The 19,093-nt window shown below is 40.1% G+C and overlaps 1 long non-coding RNA gene across 1 annotated transcript in view; it reads left to right on the top strand.

The window, feature by feature from the left end:
- Positions 1–18,498, top strand: part of LOC122809358 — a 40,431-nt gene extending 21,933 nt beyond the window's left edge. Inside the window, exon 2 of the long non-coding RNA XR_006365893.1 lies at positions 11,623–18,498. This is a non-coding gene — a long non-coding RNA (uncharacterized LOC122809358). The remainder of the gene's footprint in view (positions 1–11,622) is intronic.
- Positions 18,499–19,093: the final 595 nt, after the last annotated feature.

The following is a 19,093-nucleotide window of genomic DNA, read 5'->3' on the forward strand; positions in this document are numbered from 1 at the left end:
AACTTACATGACTGCAACAGTGAAACATGAAGAACATAGTACAGTTTTGTACACTTACTATAAATGTAGATGTTCGAGTGTATTCACTGTTGCAGTCCCCCTTTTGTATAACTTCTCTTTCCTTCACTATATTCTAAAGCCTTTGTGGTGTATTTGCTTTTAGATGAAGGTAAAGTTTATGTTGCTAAAAGGGCATTTACATATATTTGCTGTTTATATATATATATATATTTTTTTTTTGCTCCCCATTTGGGGGGGGGGGGCACCTGACATCTGGGGCAAGAAAAACTGAATAAAATGGTGTCAGCTGCATGTTTTATACCCCTGACGACCTGACGTCATGGAAGAGGAGACAGCAACCGATGCAGGATCCAAGACTTTGTTATTCAGGCCGACTGAGGGCAACCTGCCAGCAGATTACCCAAATGTAATGACTGCAACAGTGAATACAGTCGAACATCTACATTTATTGTAAGTGTACACAACTGTACTTTTCCAGTACAGGCAGTCCCTGGGTTACGGGCATCCAACCTGCAGACAACCCCTAGATGCAAACGGGCTACCGCAATATCAGAAATAACGTGAGAAAATGAAAACAGTTAAAAGCTGCCCAAATCTGTGTGTGAGAGAGAGAGATTGGGGGAGTGAGAGCAATCGTGTGTGAGTGAATGCAGGTATGAATGAGGAAAGTGTGTGTGTGTGTGATTGAGAGACTGGAGAGTGGGTGTGATGTGTGAGTGAATGCAGGTATGAATGAGGAAAGTGAGTGTGTGTGTGTGAGAGAGAGACTGGAGAGTGGGTGTGATGTGTGAGTGAATGCAGGTATGAATGAGGAAGTTACTGTGTGCAAGACAGATCGGGAGAATGAGAGCAATGTGAGTGAATGCAGGTATGAATGAGGGAGACACCGTGTATGAGATAGTGAAAGCGAGCAAGTGATCCTCTGTTAGCAGTTAACAGGTGGGTGGTTGCATAAGGGGAGGGGGTTAGTTATGGAATAGGTAAAGTAGGGTTAAGAGTGTGGGTATGTGTGTGTCATACCACTAAATCTCTTGGAGCAAAAAATCTGGACAAAGCCATAAATAAAAGTGGGACAACTGCCCCAAATAGGGACAATTTTTAAATATTGCTGTTACAAACTTAGAAAGTTAATAGAATAACAGGTTTTGCATTAGCATGAATTTTCTGAAGGATGAATTCTGAAACTCAAATGTCTGTCATACCTCTCAACCTCTTAGCACAAGAAATCTGGACAAAGCCATAAATAAAAGTGGGACCAATGCCCAGAAATAGGGACAGTTTTTAAATACTGCTGTTACAAACTTAAAGTTGATAGAATAACAGGATATGAAGATGGGAACTCAAATGTCTGTCATTTTCGAACTGCAATATGTAATGATTTACCACTAATTTGCCAGAAATCCAGAAGTATATGTAAAACAGACCAAAAATAGGAGGCCAAAATCTGGACATTCTATGAAAATCTGTACAGTTGAGAGATATGTGACTGTCATTATTTTATAACTTCAATCTTTAATGATTTGTCACTATTTTTGCTAAACAGCCACAATTTTATGAAAAATGGACCAAAAATATGAGGCAAAAATCTGGACATTCTGCGAAAATCTGTACAGTTGAGAGGTATGTTGTGTGTGTGTGTGTTAAAAATGTCCTCATAAACATGCATTTAACAAGATGCCTTAAACCAACTTTGTTGATAGTCATTAAAGAAGCATAGCTCATAGGAAACCAGGAAGCATAGCTACAGTATTATGTTTAATTTTTTTTTGTTTGGAAATGTTTTTAAAGTGTAAGTGTTTTATATGCATATATAATATATATGACTGAGACAAACATTTGACTAAGTGACATTTAATAAGAACCATATGTACTTGTTTCGACTTGCATACAAATTTGATTTAAGGACTGAACAAAAAACAGATCTCGTCCTTAACCTGGGGGCTGCCTGTACCTTTAAAAAAATTTAAACTTTTAACTGTGGCTTGTATGTTATACTAACATCCATTCTTGGAATAAATTCAGTGTTAATTATAACTACAAAGCTGTATTCTAAAGCAGAAGACTGGGTATAACATTTATGAAGAACAGAAAAAAATAAGGTTACATGCACACCTAAGTGATGTGATCATGCATTCATCAGAATAGCAATAACTGGAGCAATAAGAAGGCGGCATGCTTAGATGAGATCAGAAAGGTTACTAGAGGATGTGAATTCACTGATTCGGACATACAAGTAAGGTCTTTTTTTCAGCAATATGAAGTGCTAATAAACGTTTCTGGTTAAGGGAACAATTCAGGAGTCTTCACAGAATCTCTTCCAGCAGTTTTGTGTGAACTGTCCATCCTCAGACAACAGAAAATAAAAACCTGTCCAGCAGCATTCTCTCAAACACAGCATTGAGATGCAAGTCATTTTCTTTTGGTCAGCTTGCAGAGAGGACAATTCAGACTAACAGATTTACTAAGATTTTTCTTATGAGTGTCATCCAAAATAATTGCAAGTTTACTATGAGCATTTCTAACGAACACAGGTTAGTAAGATCATTCAGTTACTTATGTTTTGCTCATCTCACCACTAAACTCAGATCACTGGCTTTCCCCTGTGCCACCTTTCTTCTCAGGACCACTGCATGGACTGGCACCCAAGGCATGTTCCTTCATATGATGGGTCCTTTCCCTCTCCACAAGAAGTTTGCTACAGCCGTTTGAGCTGTGATTCCCTCTGTGTCCCGACAGAGCAGCAAAGATGCTAGGGGCTCTCATACTGTGAGTATGCCTTTTGTTTTTTTGTTTGTTTGCTCAAGATGTTCTTCGTGTTTCACTGTTGCAGTCATTACATTTGGGTAATCTGCTGGCAGGTTGCCCTGATTACCAAAGTCTTGGGCCCTGCGTCGGTTGCTGTCCCTTTTTCCATGACGTCAGGTTGTCAGGGGTATAAAACATGCAGCCGATGCCATTACATCAGTCTTTCTTGCCACACGGTGCCCGAAGCAGAAGCAGTTTGCAGGTGCCGGTCAGCCGACTCCTGAAATTTTCGAGTTTCAGAAACAAAGTCTTCAACTAAAAAGCTAAGTACCCCGTTGGGAAAACTTTTTCTTGCTGCTTACCGATGTCAGTAAAAGTTAATTGTATTACTTTTGGGAAGCAAATACCTCATAAGGATTTCCATTTGTACTGTATTTCTTGCCTAGGCCCTGACCATGACATACCTTGCTGTCGGTTTTGTGCTTTATTTAATCAGCACACTATCTGTCGTCTGTACATTTTTGCTTCTAAATATTTCGGTTCTCGATTTAATTATCCAGAAATGACGTCGGCTAGCTATCCGACTACCAGAATACCGACAAAACACACAGAAAAAGACAGAGACAAGCCGTTGAGGTCCAAAACCGCCGCCGACGCTTCTCCTAAGCCAGTCACCAGTTTGCTGGTACTCAGTGAGGTGCTTTCGCAGCCCCTGATACCCGCTACTTCTGATTCGCAGGCCTCTACTGAGACCCATTCGGAGTCCGGTATGCCGCGAGATGCTTCACCTGTGGAACCTGCGGATATCTCTACCTAGGATAGGTCCGGAGCCGCTGTGCAGGCACCGGCATCTGAGAGTGTATTCAGGCCTACAGATTTGTATATTAAACCAACACCACCTTCAATTTTAAGGTCAAGATCTCGATCTATGTCTAAAAACCCGACGGCCAGTCCACATGTTCAGGCCCCTATGCCTAAAAAACAAATGATCAAAATGGCTGAAGATTTAGTTACTCTAATCAGGGGTAGTCAAACCCCCCCCCCCTTTCTAAGAGGCCTAGGGCTGAACTTGACTATGAATCTTCTGAACAGGACTCTGTTTCTTTTGACTCTTCTAATGAACAGGATTTGTCCATACCTCTGATACAGAGGATTCCATTCCTTCTGCTTCTCCCCTTGAGGATTTTTCTTTTGGAGAAACTTTACATACATAGGCCTTTGGCTATACCTCCTGTACTAGACATTGTTGTGTTTTCAGAATCCAGTATGGCCCCTGATTCCCTGTCTCCGGCCCCTTGTAAGCCAGACCGATACTACAGGGTTCCTGACTCCCACAAATTCCTTTTCAAAAATCCTGTTGCAGACCCTGAAACCATTTCTCAGGGCCCCAAGAGCATTAAGGCTTCTACTGCTAAAAATCCAACTCCATCTGATAGAGACTCCAGGGCGCTGGATAGATGGAGTAAAAAGGTTTATACTTCTGCAACCTTAGCAATCAGGGCTTTAAATTGTCAATTCCATATGCTAAAATATCAACAGCATATGGGACTGCTTAAACAGAAAATAATGTTAATTTCTGACTGTGTGGAAAATAAGGATTTGCAGGATTTATTGCATTCCGTTGAACAAGTTGGAAAACATACCTTGCAATGTGGTTTTGATTCTTTGGAGGCCTCTTGCAGGGCTGCTGTTACTGGGTCTGTGCTTAGAAGGCATGCTTGGCTTAAGGAGCAATCTCTGCTTGATCATGTTAAAGCAAAATTGTTGGATGCTCCTCTGCAGCAGGACCGTCTGTTTGGCAATAAGGCTGAAGAAGTTCTAAAAAAGATGGAAGATAAAGCTAAATCTTTGCAAAATGTGAAAGATTTCTTACAAGTACAATCTCCAAGCTTTAGTAGGCACTGGCCTACTAAGAACTGGTCCTTTCCAGTTCCTTCCAGAGCCACTCAAGCCAAACCCAGACATTCCAAAAGCACCCGGTTTCAGTCCCAAGGGACTTTCAGATCTGAAGAATGGGGTGCCTCCGCTTCCAAATCTGGAAACAACAAAACACCTCCCTATGGTAAACAGTCTCAATGATTTTCCTTTAAAATTAGCAAGCACTTACGTCTTAGCCGCCCCTTTGGGGGAAAAATTGGCTCTTCATGCAAAAAACTGGCAACTTATAACCCAGGACAAATGGGTTTTAAATTGTGTCCCAGTGGTGCAGATTTCATTTCCACACGTTGCCAACTCCAAACGGATGGCCAGACCTGCCCCCAAATCAGTGGGCAGAGGCTCAGAAACAAGTACTTTCCCTCCTAAACATGGGGGCAATTCATCTAGTACCAGAAGAGGAAAAGGGACAAGGTTTCTATTCCAGACTTTTCCTGGTACCCAGAAAAGACAAATCATGGCGTCCAATTCTGGACCGATCTACTCTGAACACCTTTCTGGACATTCCAAAATTCAAGATGCTGACTCTTCACCAGTTACTTCCTATGCTAGGCAAAGATGCCTGGTTGGCAGCTCTAGATTTAAGAGGCTTACCTGCATATCCCAATCGGGGAATCTTGCAGAAGATACCTCCGCTTCAAAGCAGGCACTTGCATTATCAGTTCTCTGCACTGCCCTTTGGCTTATGTACTGTGCCCAGGGTATTTACAAAGTGCCTGGCTCCAGTAATTGCACTTTGCAGGCAAAGAAATATTCAAATATATCCATACCTGGACGATTGTCTACTTCAGGCAGAAAACAAGGAAATTCTTCTAAAACATCTGGCGTTTGTAAAAAGGGTTCTAACTTGTCTAGGGTACACCATAAACGAAAAGAAATCACAACTGATACCCTCTCAAAAAATTACATTCCTGGGTGCAAGCTTGAATCCAACTGCCCAGATGGCTTTCCTTACGCCAGAAAAGCAAATTCATTTGGTGACTTACTTCAAACAGGTGGCCACAAAAACCCTGCTATCTGCAAGACAAATACTGCAAGCCTTGGGGTTCATGGCCTCCTTCATTCTTCTAATTCCATATGCAAGACTGCATATGAGGAAACTTCAGTGGTACTTAAAAAGTTTATGGAGTCACATTGTCACAGCCTGGAAACAATGATTCCTATCATACCTTGCCTGCAACTAGAGTTCCTATGGTGGGCAGAGGCCTGCCACCAAAACAAGGGACTACCATTCACACCACCCCCTGCAGCCCAAACCCTAACTACAGATGCATCAGACTATGCTTGGGTGTCTCATCTGGCAGGGAAGTGCATTCAGGGCAAATGGAGTCCAAATCAAATGCACCTTCATATCAATCAAAAATAAATGCTAGCTGTACAGAATGCACTGACAGCCTTCAAGGACTACCTTCATCCAGGACAACTAATGGTAAAGACGGACAACACCACAGTTATGTGGTACATAAACAAGCAGGGGGCTCTGCAGACTAGCCATGGCATTGTGGAACACGGCCTTGAGCGATCAAGTACAACTACAAGCTCAATTCCTGCCTGGAAAGATGAATCGTTTGGCAGACGAACTAATCAGAAATCTCATGGACCCATACGAATGGAAACTGGAACCACGGATTTTCAACATGTTGACACGCAAATGGGGGAGCCCAGACATAGATCTTTTTGCTTCACCCCAGAACTACCAGTTGGACAAATTTTGCACAAGAATTCCTCACAAAAAAGCCTGGAAAGTGGCTGCTCTGTCCTTCAGATGGGAAAACCTGTCAGTCTTTGCCTTTCCCCCTCTGCCTCTGCTCTCCAAAGTTCTATTAAGTCAAATAGGACAAACCAAAAATGATTTTGATTGCTCCAGACTGGCCTCGCCAACACTTGTACCCACTCCTACGCAGTCTGTCACAAATTTCTCCATGGCACCTGCCTCAGACACCTTCCTTACTGGCTCAGCAGAACAACCAAATTCTGCACCCTCGGCTCCAAACATTGAATCTTACAGCTTGGCTAATCACTTAAATTCCACCTTACCATCCCTCAGTAAACCTGTGATGGAGGTAATTTTGGTAGCGAGAAGACCTAGTACTAGAAAGTCTTATGCTGACAAATGGAAAAGATTCTGTGCCTGGAATCAATCTCAATGGATGAGCACAGCAGTGCCCAATGTACCTCAGATTTTGCAATACTTAACGGAGATGCTTCACAAGGGCCTGTCTTTTTCTTCCATAAAAATCCATGCCTCAGCCATTTCAGCTCATTACAACACAGTATCTCAGAGGGGCAAAAAACTTGAGGCCACCCAGGAGAGCTCCATCCCCTGTCTGGGACCTTAACTTTGTATTGGAGAAATTCACTCTTCCTCCTTTCGGGACAGCTGCTACTGCAGACTTAAAATTCCTTTCCTGGAAAACGGCCTCCCTTTTAGCAATCACTTCGGCTAGAAGGATTTCTAAATTACAGGCCCTTATGACAGTGGAGCCTTTCATCATCTTTCATGCGGACAGGGTTTCACTCAGGACCAACCCATCCTTCATGCCCAAGGTGGTATCCAGTGTGGCTCTTAATCAGTCCATTCATTTGCCAACTTTCTTCCCCAATCCACAGAACAAGGGGGAGCGAATTCTGCATTCATTAGATGTACACAGACAACTTAGATTTTACTTGGACAGGACTAAATCTAGAAGAAAATCTGAACTGCTGCTGGTAGCATTTGCTGCAGAGGGAAAGGCTATCTCAAATAAAAGCCATTTCCAAATGGATAAGCCATTGTATTCATTGCTGCTATAAGCACCATGGAAAACCTATCTCCCAGGGGATCAGATCCCATTCAACGAGGGCTGCATGTACTTCTACAGCCTTTCTCAGAGGTGTTCCTACCAGGGATATTCTAGAAGCTTCTACCTGGAATTCAGTTCATACTTTCACCAAGCACGGTCATTTACCAATTTTCTCTAAATCCAGAGCTGGCTTTGCCACTGCTGTTTTGCAGGGCCTTATAGCCAGTCCTAATGCTGTATAAATCCATCCTCCCCAACCATAGCTTTGGGAGTCTACCCTAATGTAATGACTGCAACAGTGAAACACAAAGAACATAGTACAGTTGTGTGCACTTACCATAAATGTAGATGTTTGAGTGTATTCACTGTTGCAGTCCTGGTTACCCTCCCTCCAGCCCCCTGTTTTTTTCTCTTACTATGCCTCTCCTTTCTTTTACTACACTTAAAAGCCTTTTTGGTGTATTTGCTTTTGTTTGGAGGTATATATTTTTGTGTTTTAAATTATTTATATATTTTGCTCCCCATTTGGGGGGCACCTGACATCTGGGGCAAGAAAAACTGATGTAATGGCGTCTGCTGCATGTTTTATAACCCTGACGACCTGACGTCATGAAAGAAGGGACAGCAACCGATGCAGGACCCAAGACATTGTTAATCAGGCCGACTGAGGGCAACCTGCCAGCAGATTATCCAAATGTAATGACTGCAACAGTGAATACACTTGAACATCTACATTTATGGTAAGTGTACACAACTGTACTTTCTACCTCCTGTTCACATGTAGGGCTGACTTTTCTAAGGTGGGTAGTGTTGTGGTGCTGCAAGGGAATTCCCATCCCACATGCATGTTGATACATTCCTCTATTTTGCCCACCCAACTACCACCACAACAGCTTCAGCTAAATGGCCCCAGTATTGCCTCCTAGAGGGCTCATGAGATGACTGCACTCTTGCCTACTCAAACATATGTGTACTTATAGGAGTAAATAATATTTCCAGTCTCTGTCCCAGTTCTTGTTTTGTTCATAGGATATGCTGCTGCAGTAGTAGAATGCATACATCTTTACTTCTATATCCAATGATTTTTGTATTGCATGTTTAGTAGTAATGTGAAGCAGATCTGATTTAGAGCATGTCTGAGTACATATATATATATATATATATATATATATATATATATATATATACACACACACACACACACACACACACACACACACACACACACACACACACACACACAGATATATGTGTGTGTGTGTCATTCGGTGTTTAGAGGAATATCTGTACTGTAAATTCCACAGTACATTAAATAGCTTTCTGCCTACAGGAAGCATATATATTTGTTTGGGAAATGTAGGCTCCAAGAAGAGAGTAAATGTACAACAGTGGAATTTTTATGGAGAGTCTTGTGCCTCCTGCATTAACAAATCAGATGCATGTCCTGTTGGTTCTTTGAGAAATGGCCACTGCTGTGAAAAACTCTGGCTGGAAGGTGGCAGGAGATGGTTAATTGTTACTATTGAAAGTTCTCCTTGAAGCTATATTGTTGTAAGTAAATTGCACATAATACACTGTCTGGATCCAACTTAGACATATTATTGCAGCTCTGTTTGATTGTTGAGAACCTTGCACAGCTTTCATGTTTCCACACAGGTATCTAAAGTACAAACTCAGTTGAAGGACTTCTACGTAGATCACATGACATCCCTGAGTAAAACTGATGTTTTTGTCGATTTGAGACAGGTCAGCTTGCCCTGTGATATGTTTTAGTATTTTCCTTCCTTCCCAGAATGTAGGCTTTAGTCCTTAAGCTACGAAGATTTCTCTTGGCCATTTTTTTATGTACAATGACCAGTTGAAGGATACTTGACACTGTTGGTATCTTCGGGTCTTTAAGGGTTTTGCACTTGATCGCTACAGAATGCGATGCAGTCTCAGGAAATATCTAGATTTTGAACCAGAAAAGACTACTTTTCTGCTATTTGAGCTGAAAGGTGTAGCTTAGCTGGTATTTTTGTAATATAAGCTTTTTGCTCCCGTTTGTCACTTGAGGTGATCAGATTTTAACACTGTAGACTTTTGAAATGCATGGCACATGCTTGTTTTTAGGGCAGGGCTTCACTGAAAATATATTGTAATCCTCAGTACTATGCAGCCCATTATTTCAAATGTTCTTCTTTATGGACCAAGTACAGATTCCAGGATATGTTGACGTGGAACACTTTCCAGCTGTTTACGGCTGTTTGTTTTTGTAACAGCCATCTTGTGTAGTTTCCTATTGGATTATGCCCTGTCCCAGTGGCTTTTTTCTTTAAGCCATACACCCTCCCCACACCACACATGTGCCTGTCAAAAATTTGAACTGACACTGCACCATGGGTGCAGTCATCATGCAGGCATTCAGGTTTTTCATTTGTACTATTTGCCTGTAAAGCAGTGAAGTGGGTGGGCATGCATTAGATAATGCTACAGAGGTCATCTGCTTCTGTGGGTCAGATAGTCTCCATAAAACCCTGCTGCCGTTGTAAGCAGACACATCCATTTCATCACCAGTCTTCACTGGGGATCTTGATGGAAAGCACACTGCTGAGGGGCACATCTTCATCCCTTCCCCACCAATGAAATGTGAGTGGGTAAAGCCTGGTCATTCCTCTTTCCCCAGCTAGGATGACTCTTGCCTGGGCTGTTAAGTGAACCTGAGGCAATTTGGTCTTTAGTTTGGGCTCCATTCTTGTCAGAGCCATCATTCCCACAGCTTTTTACTGCATAATTTTCCTGTTTAAAGTAAAAAAAAAAAAAAAAAAAAAAAAAGCAAAGGTGAGCGGTAGTTATGCAAGTAGTTTGTCTCTCGAGTATTCTTGCACAGTACATTCACTTTATTCCTTTAAAAAGCTGCAGTATTGGCTTTGCTGCATACTTTTGGATATTAGACAGTTTTGTCAGTGACTACATAATTTTCATAGAACGCTAGTGTGCGACTTGTTTTGTCTTGCTTTTTTCAACAGCTTGAGATTCTCATTAGTGGAACTTCTTGCTGGAGATTTTTGTTGGATGTACACATTTTCTGTCCCACATTTTTATGTGACTAAAGGCAGATGCTGCATCAAAGTGGCATCTTTCTACCTATTATGTTTTCTTTAAACAAGCCTTGTAAGTGATTATTAGACTTGCTGCACAGTGTGGAATTCTTGAGTATAGAATTATCTGCACACAGGTTTTTCATGGTTTTATTCATATTTGAGTACTTTGTAAATCCTGTCATTAAACTTATTTCATTTATACCTGAATGGCTGAAGAGTGAGGAATGTCCTTCACTTATTTGGATGCAGCTGTGTTTACATGTCTGCATTAAAGTTCTTGCAGTATGCCATTAGATGTAGGTCATTGTACCAACCACCCTTTCACCAAAATTCATTCCTTAGTTTGAGGTCTGAATGAGTCACTTCACTGAAAGTTATACCTCCCAAAGAAGTGCTCTTTCCCCTTGTACAGGAGGAGAGTCACTGTATCCCCTTTCTTGATATATCCAGCTGATGCAAGATTATTGAATCTCATAAAGGATGCACTGATCACCACGCGCCCTTTTGTGACGGAACGATTTTCAGCAAAATGACAGTTCAGCTGATTCCCAAAAATAGTTCCTATACTCTCCTGAAGCCGGGCCTTGCACAGTCTTACAACTGTTCACCTTTTGTAATATGTCTTTAAAAAGCTACTCTTATGGAATATCCTTATTTAACTATATTCCGAGATAAGCACATGTGACATTACTACATGTCCAAATGTATTGAAGTGGTTTACTTGTTGATTTCCGAATATGAAGAGTAAAACAATTCTAGATCAGAAATGGTCACTGTGAATATGGAAAAAAATGATGATGCTTTCAATGTACTAGTTAAGAAATAAACAGTTATTTGGAATGTTTAAACTCACATATATAGAAGAGTATTAATGCATATTTCACTTGTTTGAAAACTATATTTGCAAGGTGCTGAGTAAAATAGGTCAGTCCACCCTTTAATGGGGAGCCCTTTTGAGTATAGAGCATTAAGTAACTGCACATTTTGATGTACATTAAAGCAGATGTATATAAACCAGAGTAATGTTTTTTTTTTTTTTCTTGTTCTCTTTCAAGGTGAGGGGTCCTTGGCGGCAGACAGAAGTCAGACCTCAGTAAGTGGAGCTGCAGGACCCATCTCTAATGCTTCCTGAAAAAAACTGACCCAGCGCAGCAAGTCTGTGACACTTTCCCATGTGCAGATGCATGTGGGAGGCACACCCTAATTTAGTTTGGCTCACTGATGCCCAGCAACCTGCAGAGAGGAACAAATCCACAAGGAGACTTCCATGGATGAGCAGATGTATATTTTGCTATGCCCCATCCTTCCTCTTTCAAGTCTCCAGATATTCTTCTTGCTCTTCAGTAGATATCGGTATACCATCCAAACTCCAAGTCATCTCATCAGTTTTGTTTTTAGATAATTAAGGGTTGCTGAGAGGTGATTTGCACTGTTTAAAATTAAAAGTGTTGGCAGCTCTCAGAACTTCATTCCTGAAAGGGAAGTACCTGAATAATTTAGGCAGTTTTTTGTGAAATCCTACTGGACGCTGCAGTGCATTGGCGCCGTCAGAATGACTCCATTGAAAACGGTTAATGCAGGATGCTGTTATAATCATTGTGAAGATGAGATTGACTATGGTGCATTTGGAAAAGAATGAGACCAAGGCCCAAGCATTTTTTTTTGTCAGCTGTATCTTCTCACATCAGAATCTGGGCTTCCTCCTTTCCCACAGCCAACATGGGAGGTAACTGCTTGGATGGCAGAGGGACCATTTCTGTGGTTGAAGCAGTTACAGGTGCTAACATTGCTTAAGAAAGATTCATTAGGTTGGTGGGATTTTCTTTGGAGACTGGAAGTCTGCATTGTTCGTGTTACCTCTGGGATCCAGGAACTTCTAGGCTGCTGACCAGGCCTCAAGAAAAGACTTACATTCAGCTTCAGCAGGGAGAAAGCCTCTCATTTTAGACCAGGTCATTAGCAAGAATATGAAATAAAAATATCGGAAAATATTTGTTTTCAATAGCCCAATCAAAGAAATAGAAATTCTTGATTGGGGTTATTTACATCCTTGTCTAAAGATGGGTGTGGCCTGGTGCTGCAGCACATGCGTGTCCGTTCTTGCTGCCCCTTGCCACTTTCTTTTGTTTAACTGAGTGTACATTTTATTAGGGATCTAATTTTTATTTGTCTTATACTGACTAGGCTGCCTTGTAAATGCATTCATGTCCTGCAAGCTTGCCTTTTACTGAACTTTGATAAAGGCAGATTGGGAGGGATCATTTTAGGATACAGTGTAATGGACAGCATTGCATGTCACTGGGCTAGTTGTACCCTCCCTCCTTCCCAAAAACAATGCACACAAGGCCCTTCCAAAATGTATGCATTGCTGGCAGTAAACAGTGGCCAAGTAGTCAGCAGACATTGCTCCTTGTTCCACGTGCATTGTCCAGGTAGGAAGATGGAGGACTTCTAAAAGCTTCTTTCTTTTTGTCATAAACTTTTTATTTATTTATTTTTCCTTTAAGGAAGGCCCTAGTTTTAAAAATAGTCACCTTGGCTGCTTTTAGTGAAAAAGAACAAATGTATGTAGACTGAAGTTTGTTTCCAGTTCTGTTTCCATCCTCTTACTGAAACGGTTCCTGAAGATGCAGAACATGTGTCAACTCTAGTGTTATCTTGTGTTGAAGATGACCCCCCCCCCCCAAAAAAAAAAAATTATTGTGGTTTACTTCACTTGTGTTTGGGTTTCCCGCTTTGTTGTATGTGTAACATTTCATTTTCTGATGTGCTCACACATGAGTGTTTTTAACTTCCCATCTGTAGTTTTTAAAATGTAATAAAATTAAAATATGAGCTGTAATCATACAGTTAGGTCACAGATCTGTCAAACTGAAGGTTTGTTGGGTCTGTGAGCATATACATCTCACAAGCTTAATTCCATGTAATAGTTTTCCCACAGGTTGTTTCAGGATGAACAGCAACTTCATTTCACGTTGTAGCTTTTTTACATACCTGAGCCTTTTTAAATTATGGCAGGCATAGTCTGGAAAAGGAGTGATACATGATGTATAAGTGGGAAATGCATGAGCCAGTTGTGCTGTTGCTGAGTATTTGAAAGACCATCCCAGTCTATTGGAATAGAAAATACAATCAGAACTGGATTAGAAACTTCGCTGGGTGGTTACAGCTGTTGAAAGCTTTTCTCCGTTCTTTTTTTTTTTTTCCTGATATTTTGTATACGTATGTGTATTTTTCTGTTGATTACAGAAAGCCCTTCAGTTGTATAATGTATGTAGTGATTGTCCTAAGTGACTGCGTGGGCTGCACTGCATTAGGTGCTGGCTTACACTTTTAATTTTTACCTTTTATGGAGGATATGTCCCTTATTGATGTATTTAATAAGTGTGAAGTAGAGCTTGCTCTGTTTTAAAATATTGTAATATCCAGCAAAGCCAACTATCCCCATACATTCCCCAGATTTGAATCCAACAAAGTCCCTTGTTTAAATTACTCCATTAAAGTATTTATATGTTGTTCTTGCTGTCAAATGTCCTAGTCCTCTAACTACATAAAATAATTCTGGAATCACAAATTGAGGCTTCTGATTTTCAGTACAAGAAAAGAGAGAGAAGATTGAGTAAAACTTTAATTTTCCCAGGAAATAACAACATATTGGCTTAAAGATGTGCTGTTTTTAAGATTTCTTGCCCCCACAGCCTATAGGTTTCTGTCATTTTCCTTGAAGACAAGTTTGTCCAGAATTGTTTAAGGTTGTGCATGCTTATAAATCCATTGTCTTTGCTGGTTCAGATCCAGTACTTTCTGGAAAGTATACATTTTAATCCCATTGAGTTTTACCCATCTAAATATTTCCACTATGTCTTTTCAGAAGATGTGCTTAAGCCTCTGAGTGGTCTTTCTTGCCTTTACACACACTGACAGATGTCTGCTCTTTCTGAAAATTGGCCATTGTACAGGACATTGTACATAAGTTTGTCCATTTCTTTGTACTGCATCTTTGTTCATTGTACATTGTAACCTCTGTTGATGTGGCATTTGCCCCTTTCTGGGTCACCTGTCATGTTTTAAAAGATGCTGACTTTTTTTTTTTTTTTTAAAAGAAATTGTTGGGTCATTCCCTAAGTAAATTGTTCTACATCACAGTCATAGAGAACGTGCCAGAACACCCATTTAGTGAAGGGGAGGAGTCTGAATGTTTGATAAGTGCTCACTGACTGAAAGGTAGTTTCATGCGTTATATTTTAGTTTCAAGCTGTACGCTGCTTTTTTTCTGAAAGCATTTACACAAATGTGAATTTGTATGCTGTCAGGAAATACAGGTTCTTCTGTTAATGGTTGAGAGGTGCAGAGAGCCAAAGCCAGTTGCCAGGAGTTACTCAAAGGTAAAGTGATTTGCTTAATTTCATGTATAGGGTTAGAAGTCCTGAATTTCAGGTATGTCTGGGTATTTTAATATCCGCTGTTGACGTTGAGAGGTAATGGACGTTGCAGGTATTGTGCAAAAACGGATGAGACATTTCAAGAAATGTGCAAGTTGCCGGACAAGATAAAAAAAAAACTGTGTATGGCACGTAACAGATTTAATATTTTCACCAAAAAAAAGTTATTGCAGTTGGTAACTTGCTTGCCTCTCCCTGTTCCGTTGCTTTGCTGATGAAATCCAGAACCCTTCCACTGAAACTCAGAGGAAATAGAAAAGCCTTGTGTTTGAGTATGGATGCAGTTTCTAGTCATCTGAGCACAGATATGTCACTTTATGATTAAAGGTTGTTTAAATGTGTTTTACTGAATATGTTTAAGCCTTTACATTTCATTAAGTAGTAGTCTGATGATTTACATATTTTCATAGAGGTCTAAGAAATCATGACCATCTCAGAATTGTTTGATGGCTGCATTGTTACCAGATTCAGCTGGCTTTGCATGCAATACTTTACAAAACTGAATAACTGCAGTTTTTAAGATTAGGTAAAACAAGCACCATTATTTTAGAAATATTTAGGTGTCTGCTTAACAGAGAAATTGAGAACTGTACATTTTAATTTAATCTTAAAAAGGTGGTAGTGTCAGAAGTGCGAATGGTTTGTTTGTCATTGTAGCTCATAGAATAGATGTGCACATCTGCTTCTATATTCTGTCATGTAACATGGGTATATGTAAAGACCAATACTCAGGAAGATGATAGTGTTCTACTACTACCTCATCTCCTGTGGCCTTCTGCCCTAATGTATTTTGGTCCATGAGCAAGTAAAACAGATTGAGACATTTTCCAGAGAGAATGCTGTTTTCACCTACCAACTGTTGCTGCTAGGTAGAAAAATATCCTTATGAATAAAAAGGATTATGCATGGAGAAATGGTGACTACTACTAGACATTTGAGCTCCCAACCATGTAGAGAATACCTATACTGACCTGATCCTTAAATGTATGGAGTGTGACCACGTGGTAAGGTTTTGTTTTCATAGTGCTGTGTAAATCTGTTCTGCTTAATCCACTTGTATTTTTTTTTTTGTAGACCATTTTAAATGCAAACAGTCTAGGTACTCGCAGAATTGCAAACGTTATCACTTTTTTCCTCTCATCTTAACTGGGTGCATCTGAATCCTTTGTATTGCTTCACTTTCGGGTGTGGTGTTGGTTAAGTGTGTCTTGATTACAGTACACAGTATGTTGAAGGAACTGTAGCAAGGTGTCCGAGTTTCCATGCAGCCACCTTTCAGTCTAGCACATTTGTCCAGACTTGAGGGTAAAGGAGAACTGTTGGTGAAGATTACATTCCCACAGCATAATAGGAGATAATGTATGCAGTGCATTAATCACCTGTGCAGTTTCATTCTTCTTTGTAAACAGTTATCTTTTTAAAGTAAATGTTGGGCTATTTCTGCTGGTCTAACCTTGATGAGGTTTAGTGGCACTGGACTGACATTTGTTTTAATATGCTAAAATTAATACACTGAAGACATTAGCTCAAAATTGTCTACATTTAAAAATATGCATTTGTAAAGCAGTGTATATATAAAATGTGCTGCCTGTTTTCAGTGTGGACATTGAAAGGATACAGCCTAGCTTATGAACCGCCAGAAACAGTATAGGTAATTGTGTACATGTTAACTTTAGTAGTCCTTCAATTGAAAAACTTTTGTGGTATTCTGGGACCTGCAGAGCAAAACATGAGGAATCAGTTACCAAGGAAACCTCAGTATGTAATAACTGCTTTGTCTACATGTGTATCTACACATTTTGTATGTATAGCTAAATGTATAGGCACAGTTTTTACGGGAATAAATGTTTTAAGTGGTAAAATGAAAAAAAATTACTTCAGCTTTGCACCATTACATCCTTCCTCAGCACTGTAGCCAGGTACCCATACATGTATATTGGGGTTCATTATTGTACTTCCCAAGTTGATTTGCTCAGACACATAACATCCAGTATGTACCCAGGCAGCAGTGTTGTTTATATAATGGAAGTTGTATTCCACCAACATTGAATTTGGTGTTCATGTCTTCTTTCTTAATATTTTGCATTCAGTTTACTAATCCAAGACAAGAGGTTCATGGTTTGCTTGTCTCAATGCTTCAGTTCCATAAATATGTATGGATGGCTTTTCTGTTCCAGTGGTGATGCAGAGTACTGTACAGCCACTGCACAAATCTGCAGGTATTATTTACTAAGTCTCAGTGCTGTTTGCATTCATATCTGTTTTGTCATAGCAAACCACCCAAGTCTAACGTAAAATGCCATTAGAGAGGCAGAGTAATTGGTATGCCACCATGTATTGAGAAAACTACAGACAAAGCATTGTCAGCAGTAGCAGATTCTCACTATTGCTTCAAGTGACTAGGAGAATTTTCACTTGCTGCTACCTCATTTAAATTATTTAAATGTTTGCATAATGTATTTTTATGTATTTTGAGGCTTTCCTTTGACATTGCTTTGTAGTGATTGTCTCAAGAGGTACTGTATTGAAGACAGTGTTAAAGTTGTGTATATTGGGTGGTTGTGTGATGAATGGAAGACAAACTGTTGTAAAAAGCTTCAGGGGGTGTGAAATTCTTTGGCAAGAGCTATTCATAACTTGTGTCCTGTTGAGTCACTATGAGGATGGAAATTAGTTCTACTTTATATTCTGTAATAAGATTTCCCCTGTCCTTAACCATATGTGGTTCAGAGAAATTATGTTTTTCATTTCTGTTACACATCTGTGTTCCTTTGGCAGAAATAAACTTGAACTAAATTTGAGGGGGAGGAGTGCAGTACTGAAGTACTATGGTTTTGCTGTATATTAAATCACATTGTATATAGTGTGTTAAATGCTGCTCCTCTCCCCTCAGCTGGATGACAGGTGGGATGATGTCGCAGACTAGTTTGTTGCAACCTTCTCCTAACTCAGCAGGGAGACATTGCACTGTTGGTGTCCTCAGTGGGGTAAATAGTACATTTGCACCTTGTCTTGCACAGAAGATAAAGGTATGTGGTCATAGTGCTCATCGTATGAGCACCTTCGAGGCTGCTTGTGTGAATTTTAATGTACAGTCAGTCCCTCAAGTCCCATGTCCCTGTTTAAGATGTTATTTTTCTGCTGTTATTACTTTTAAATGTTTTATTTCTTTAAAGAGAACATAGGTTACCTGTAAATATTCTTTTTTTTTTCATGCTAGCGATTGATTTCTGATCACATTCAGCTAAAATGTTTGAAAATTTTGTGTAAATATTTTTCTTAATACTTCAGCATTTCTGTCTTCTTCCCATTGGTCTCTGCCTGTTTCACTGTTTCATCACTGTGTAAATTTGCACATAGTTCTTTGCTGTCAGGGGTCAGTAGCCAGACCTCACCATATTGTCCTTGATTACCCATATTGTGTATTTGTTCTTTAGGTTCCGATCCTGTATAGTACATCAACCCAATAAATTATCAGCATGAAAGTGACATGGCATCTGGTACCAGTTTTAATTGTGAATTACACTGATTTTTTAACATTTTCACTTTGAGCTTCCTAATTTGATGATGCTGTGTGTTGTGTGTGTGTGTGTGTGTGTGTGTGTGTGTGTATATATATATATATATATATATATATATATATATATATATACAATTTTTTTTTTTGAATTTTTTGTTTGTAAATTGATCTGATGTCAATTTTCATTCTGTCCTCAACTGTTGGGTTCGGATCTGATCCTCTGATTTGACTTGGCTGTTACTAAAGCTCATGGCAAACAAACTCTTGAGCTTCTCCCTTGCCCATAATGCCCCACCCTCAAACACCCCTGATCTTGTTTGCCGCTTTTCACAGAAGACATGGTTGACCATAGCTCTTGAGCATTTTCAGATAAGTTAGATAGTAAGATAATGAGTGGCGCAGTGGTTAACGTTGTCGCCTCACAGCAAGAGGTTCTTCGGTTCAATTCTCGGCTGGGGTGCCTTCTGTGTGGAGTTTGCATGTTCTCCCTGTGTTCGCGTGGGTTTCCTCTGGGTACTCCAGTTTCCTCCCACAATCCAAAGATATGCGTCTGGAGCATTTCTC

The sequence above is a fragment of the Protopterus annectens genome, chromosome 8.part0, assembly GCF_019279795.1.
Source record: "Protopterus annectens isolate FY-2018-M chromosome 8.part0, PAN1.0, whole genome shotgun sequence".
NCBI classification, from domain to species: Eukaryota; Metazoa; Chordata; order Ceratodontiformes; family Protopteridae; genus Protopterus; species Protopterus annectens.